This window comes from Echinops telfairi, unplaced genomic scaffold, assembly GCF_000313985.2.
Source record: "Echinops telfairi isolate 266 unplaced genomic scaffold, ASM31398v2 ScPeMD7_20;HRSCAF=75, whole genome shotgun sequence".
Taxonomy (NCBI): Eukaryota; Metazoa; Chordata; class Mammalia; order Afrosoricida; family Tenrecidae; genus Echinops; species Echinops telfairi.
Window position 1 is genome coordinate 496,862 of NW_022103917.1, and position 6,631 is coordinate 503,492.

Sequence of the window (6,631 nt, forward strand, 5' to 3'; positions counted from 1 at the left end):
AACTACTGCCAGAGAAGAAGTGCAGACACAGAAAACCTTCGGATCCTCCTACCCTTTCTCAATGACCTGTTCGTGTCTCTCCTAGTCTAAAACCCATGTAGATGATAGCCAACAAGGGTGTAAGTGTCCATCTGGGGGCACAGAATCAGGTGAGAAAGCAGCAGCGTTAGGAGAATGGGATGGGGAGTAAAGAACAAAGGTGCACACCTTTACAGGCTACTGATTTTTCATAGAAGGATGATGTGGGAATCAAAGCATTTAACATTACTTCATACCACCATCATCTTTGGGTCGGACAACTGTGATTCCGTCTTAATCAGGCTCCCCACCATCACATTTGTCTCCGCCCACAGCACTTAACCTTCAGTGAGTTGTCATGTCTTTTAAGACTCAAAAAAAAAAAAAAAAAAGAAAAGAAAAGAAAATCACTGTCATCGAATCAATGGCAGCTTATAGAGACCACATAGGACAGGGTAGAATGGTTCCTATGGATTTCTGAGAGTGTAAGTCATTAAGGGAGTAGAAAGCCTTGTCTTTTAAGACAGAAACTAAAATCCATAATAGGGTCTGAAGTGCCCTATATGGTCTGGTCCCAGCCTGAGTCTTCAGTCTCATCTTGTTCTATGTTCTCCTTTGTTCCATTTACTCCAGCCTTATTGATCTTTGCTTCCTCCAAAACTTGAAATGCTTCTCTTTTGCTCTGCTCTTCTTCTTCCTAATTAACGCTTCTTCATGCTTCAGATCACATCTCAAAAGTCACTTCCTTATAGGAGCTTTCACATATCTTCTGGACCACTTTTAGAAATGTTCCTTGTACTATGTACATTTTCGGCATGGCATCTTCTCAGTTTTTAATTCTACCATTATGTGTTTAATGATTAGCTTGATATCCATCTCCCCTACTAGATGAGAAAGACCATGAAGCAAGACATCTGTCTGTTTTTGGTCGCCTTTATATCTGCCCCTGCCCTCAATACCCACCAGGCCACAGTCGACTTCCCGCAACTCCTCAGAATGTGGAAAGACACATTATGTACATCAACTGTGGCTCAGGATGTTAATATAATGCAAGACATATACTTTTAGTATGCCTGGCTACTTGATGTGCTATGCATTTCTTATTCAGTACCCTATGCAGAATAATATGTAACAATATAGCCACAGTTTACATCAGGTCATGTATTTAGCAGGCAAAGTGATTTTTTTTTAAAGAATTGTACTTTCAGGTTCTGCCCTTGAAATGTTGGAGCTAAAAATTATTTACAGCATTATTTATGCATCATAGAAATTGTGTTTCTCTCTAAGAAATGAAAAATATGGTTCTTGGGAAACTATGTTTAAAAAAACACCCTTTTACTGTCTTGCATTTTTCTTTCTATAAAACTCACATTTTCTTAGTCATGAAAAAAATGTGGTTGTCAAGGAAAAGGTGTGAGCATGAATGCATAATATTTAAAATTATGCAAAGTCAATGTTCTTTTAGGGAGGAAAATTTTTACACAGGCAGTCCTCAGATTATGAACATCAGCTTTATGGACAACTCATATAGGAATGACTAAGGTGCACTGGTGGTGGTGTAAGGGGTAAAGTCCTCATTTGCTACTTAAAGGTCTGCAGTTCAAACCCATCAACCGCTGAGAGAAAGATGAAGCATTCTGACCTGATTCCATACAAGTGACCACTTTGGGAGCTTGAATGGGGCCCTTCTACTCGGTCTGTGAGTCTGAATGGGCTTGATGGCCGTGGCAGGTCAAGGCATGGGAAGAGTGAAGTAGCGCACTGATACCTATTTCTAGTCTGAAAACAAGGCACCCTCTAGGGAAACTCTGTTTTTCTCTTCAGGACTCCAACTGACTGAGGTCTGGAAAGTCATCTGCTTAACTTGAGCTCAACTGAAGGAATCCCGTATAATTCATTTAAACCAATAGCTTGACTAGTGTTTAGTGTTAGACTTAAAAAAAACAAAAACAAACAACCCCTGAGCACCATAGCCTGGCCAAGGGGACACATACAATTAACCATCTCAGTACCTATTGGAAAGAGAGTGAATGTAGGAAGATGAGATAATGCATAGAAGGGGCCTAAAATAGGGAAAATCCACAGAAGACACTTTGTAGCTTTCGTTTGCCCCATTGAGATACCCAAGTTGTCAGGGAAACATTGATTATAAAAGTATAGTCACACAGGAGGAGGGATATCCCCTAGGACAAGGTAGTATATTCATGTTATTTAGAGTCATAGTGCATAAAGGAGATAGGATATAGAGTGAATGCTCAAAATGAGAAGGTTCAATGGAGTATAAGGGGAGATGGGAGAGAAAGAGAATGTGACAGATAGTGCCAGTATTCTTAAAAGGGATTGGCAAGTAGTGAAAGGCCAAAGTAGAATCTCTTTTACCTATTTTTAGGAAGCAACACATTATTTTCTTTTTTTAAAAAAAATCATTTTATTGGGGGCTCATACAACTCTTATCACAATCCATACATGCATCCTTTGTGTCAAGCACATGTGTACATATGTTGCCATCATCATTCTCAAAACATTTGCTTTCTACTTGAGCCCTTGGTATCAGCTCCTCATTTTTTCCCCTTCCTCCCTGCTCCCCACTCCCCTCTCCCCCATGAACCTTTGATAATTTATAAATTATTATTTTGCCATATCGTACACCATCTGACGTATTTTCAATTGAAAATCTCAACCATCATTTTATTTAAAAGATAGAAGATAGTCTCTTGCAGTTATTAAGAGGAGGAAGAATAAGTGAACATGCCTATCCTCCAATTCTTTCCACTCGACTCTACCCAATCCAAGAACCTTTCTGGTTCTACAGAACTTGGCTTGAAAACTCGGTTTTGTGACTCATGAAGAACTAACACTGCTGTGGCATAGCCCAGAGTTTAACCACAGCACAAGAGATAGAGCTACTAGATAGCCAACTTTCTAAAGAAAACCGAGTCATTAGTTAAATACTTTCCAACTGAAGTTTAGAGAGAGAAGGTGCTTAATTGTATGGAGGACTGCCTTGATTTAAAATAGTATATTTTATTAATAATTGTTATTTCATAGTTTGGATTCCTAAATTACTTGGGAGTAAATGTTGCTTACATAAGTTCCATGCATATTTTAAAATATTTTATTTTATAGGAAAAAAAGATCAGATCATTTGTTAAATTATTTCTTTCATCGAAGAAATGAATAGATCTCAAAATTGTTGACTTGATATAACTATTGAACCTCTATTTTCTAATAGAGAGGGGAGAGTTTATGTGTCGAAACCTTGCCTTTGAGACAGATGGTTTCATACACAGCAAGACTGCTAAAAATATGAAAAGAGATTCGAGGAAATGATTTGCAGCGGGCACTGTTTATTTTATTTAACTTCCATCTGGGTGGACAATAATGGTTTCACATTAAGTCCAATTTAATTGTCATTTGACATCACCTGAATGTAAATAAAAAAATGCAGTATTAACAAAGCCTATCATTTCCAAGCCCTGGTGAATGTATGCTATGCAGAATGTCAGGCTAAATTGGAGACATGAATTAAATACAACCCTACAATTAAGAAGAAAAATTGAGAATGATAGAAATCAGGCAAGAACTATTTTGAGTTTTAACCACTAGATCTATTACTTTGTGATGTGTATACTTGTGCATTTTGGCTCCACTATAGTTGAAATGTAAGTTGTGCCTCTGCTGTTTATTAGGACTTTATGTTGCATTCAATCCATTAGACTGTGCCCAATAGGAACTAGTCTATTGCCGCTAATTGTGTACATTTTACACGCACACATCGATCTCTTATGAAAATTAAGGATTTGTAAAGTACATCGTCCGCCACAAGTTGCCAGACATATGGCTCCTGACCCAATTCCGAGAGAATAGTCTGATCCATATGCCATTGTGAAAAGAGTGCAAATCAACCATGGTGCGTAAGGTCACTAGGAATACAGGCTTATTTGTTATACAGCATAGACTTCATCATTCTAGCTTATCCAAGTAAGATAGACAGTCATAGGCTGATCAGTTTCTCAAAGATGTCCAAACGTTTTAAGAACCCCTGTGTGTTTTTCCTTGTCTCTATTTTTAGCTTTGCATAGATCTTGCAAGTAATATAAACAGTTATGGGTGAACTGGACTCTACTTCAGACACACTTGTAATCTGAAGCCTTAAGTCAGAAAATTCATGGTGTCTGAGGAAGTGGAAGACAGCTGTACCAAGACTGTGGAGCTGTTGATCGGCAGAGAAACATGATCATGCTACATCAATGCCCTTTGTGTTGTATTAAGTTATCTATTATTCCAGCAAACCTGTGACGGACATTCTCAGTTATTATTATTGTAAATTTTCCTGACAACCCCATTCTTCGTGTAAATAGTGTCCAGCCACAAAAGGATTGATTCTGTACAAGTAAATGATTCAGGTACTGTGATGTGAAGTTAGCCTACATTGGTCCAATAGCCCTCCCTCCACAGGGCTTTAAAAAATTAGTACCAGGGACTAATCAAAGACAATATTAAGGGGAGATCATTATACCCCAGGGGGATCACTGATAAGACTATCTACCGACTCCCTTGACATCTAACCTCCTCGGCAAGCCTCTTCGGTGCTCGGAGCCTGAATTTCCACATCTGTCCAGTGGGAACCAAACATGAAAGTGCATTTCCATTGGAGCCAGCAGGCCTGACTGGAGAGAACTAGACGATGAGCTGATGAACCGAGCTGTGCTGTACGTGGACTCCAAGGAGGCTGCCCTAAAAGAGTCCGGGGATATCCTTTTGTCCGGGGCGGAGATCTTTGCGGAACTGGGAGAAGTGGTGAAGGGCGTGAAGCCGGCCCAGTGTGAGAAGACCACAGTGTTCAAGTCTTTGGGAATGGCGGTGGAGGACACAGTTGCAGCCAAACTAGTATATGATTCCTGGTCATCTGGTAAATAAAGCAAAGACACCTTGTGTTGACACGGATGCTATGGCACAAGGGATATCGCCCGGACCAGCTCATAATTTCTAGATACATTTAGAGAGCATGGTGCCCAATGAGCTATACTTGTGCTCTAGTCCTGTCTTATCTTAACGAGACCCCCATTCGTGTTCATAGCTGGAAAGCCCACCCATGCCCATTTCTTCTGTCACACTTGGTGATAAGTCTGTGGGTTTTGCTACCTTTGGTATTCCTTGAAATAAAAGCGTTAAAAAAAAAAAAAAGACTATCTACCATAAATTAACAAGGAGATTTTTAAAGGGAGCCAAAGGAAGATTAAGCAAACAACAAACAAGCAAGCAAGCAAACAAATAGATCCACAATTGGGTTTGAGACTCAAACTAAATCCTAGCTCCTCCTTAAGAACAATTAGTTCCTTCATCTTTGCCCAGCTTGGAAAGGAAAGGAACACAGAAGATATGGATGCTATAGCAAAATGTGGTGAAGAAATTAGATGATGCTCAGCTATCAGATAAAATAGTGTCTGGCGTCTTAAAGGCTTGTCTCCAAACAAGCAGCCATTGAAGTGAGATGTCAACTAAGTCCACATGGAAGAAGCACCAAAGGATCAGTCTCCGAAGGATTGTAAATCATATAATCCAGAGTCGAAGGAGGGATTAGTAGCAGAGCCTAAATTGTGGGAATCCAGTTTGCCAAAGGCTATGCATGATAGTGGGAGCCCAAGATACATTCATGGGAACTACATATTAATTAAGCCTCCAGTGATCTCCCTCTATCCATAATTGAGGGATGGGAGGAAAGTGGTGATTAAACAGAGTGCATAGGAGAGATGAGTATAGATGATCAAAATGATAAACCGAATTTGAACAGTTAAAACGTTGTCAGTTGATCCTCCCTCTGGTGCATGCTGGACCAGGTATGATTTTTCAACATTTCTGTGTTTATGTTTTGGTTGTTCATATTAGGGTGTATCTCACAGTTGTTATGCCATTGGGGGTCACCCTCTTGAATTTGTGTTACATGTTTTTATGGTTTTTCTGTATATGAAAACCCAGCAACTAGAATAAGGGTTTTAGGGGAGTCAGGGGTACAGTGGGGTGGGGGTAAAATGTAGACAATGTCAAGGAGTCCAGAAAGGAAAATAATGATTGGAAACTGATTGTGGTCACAATTGTAAAATATTGCTTGATGTGATTGGACTAAAGAATGATATGATATATGTATTAATTCCCAATTGATATTAATTAAAAAATATTTTATTGGGGCTCGTACAATTCTTATCACAATCCATACATACATCCATTGTGTCAAGCACATATGTACATTTGTTGTCCACATCATTCTCAAAACATTTGCCTTCCACTTTAGCCCTTAATATCAGTTGCTCATTTTCCCCCTCCCTCCCCCCTTCCTCCCTCCCCCTCCCTCCTGTCCGACATCCCCCCACTCCACCCCCCGCCCTCTTTTCTGCTGTCCCTCCCCCAGGGAGGAGGTCACATATAGTTCCTTGTAATCGGTTCCCTCTTTCCTACCCACTCTCCCTCCAGGGCGGATGATCCCTACAGGACCAGTGGTGTGAGTGGCGATACTGGGAGGGTGGCGGGAGAGTGAATAGCCCTTAGTTCTAACTGTAAGTTGTGGGCCAGACTCCTTATTGCATTTCATTATTTCATTATTCCATTCCTTTCC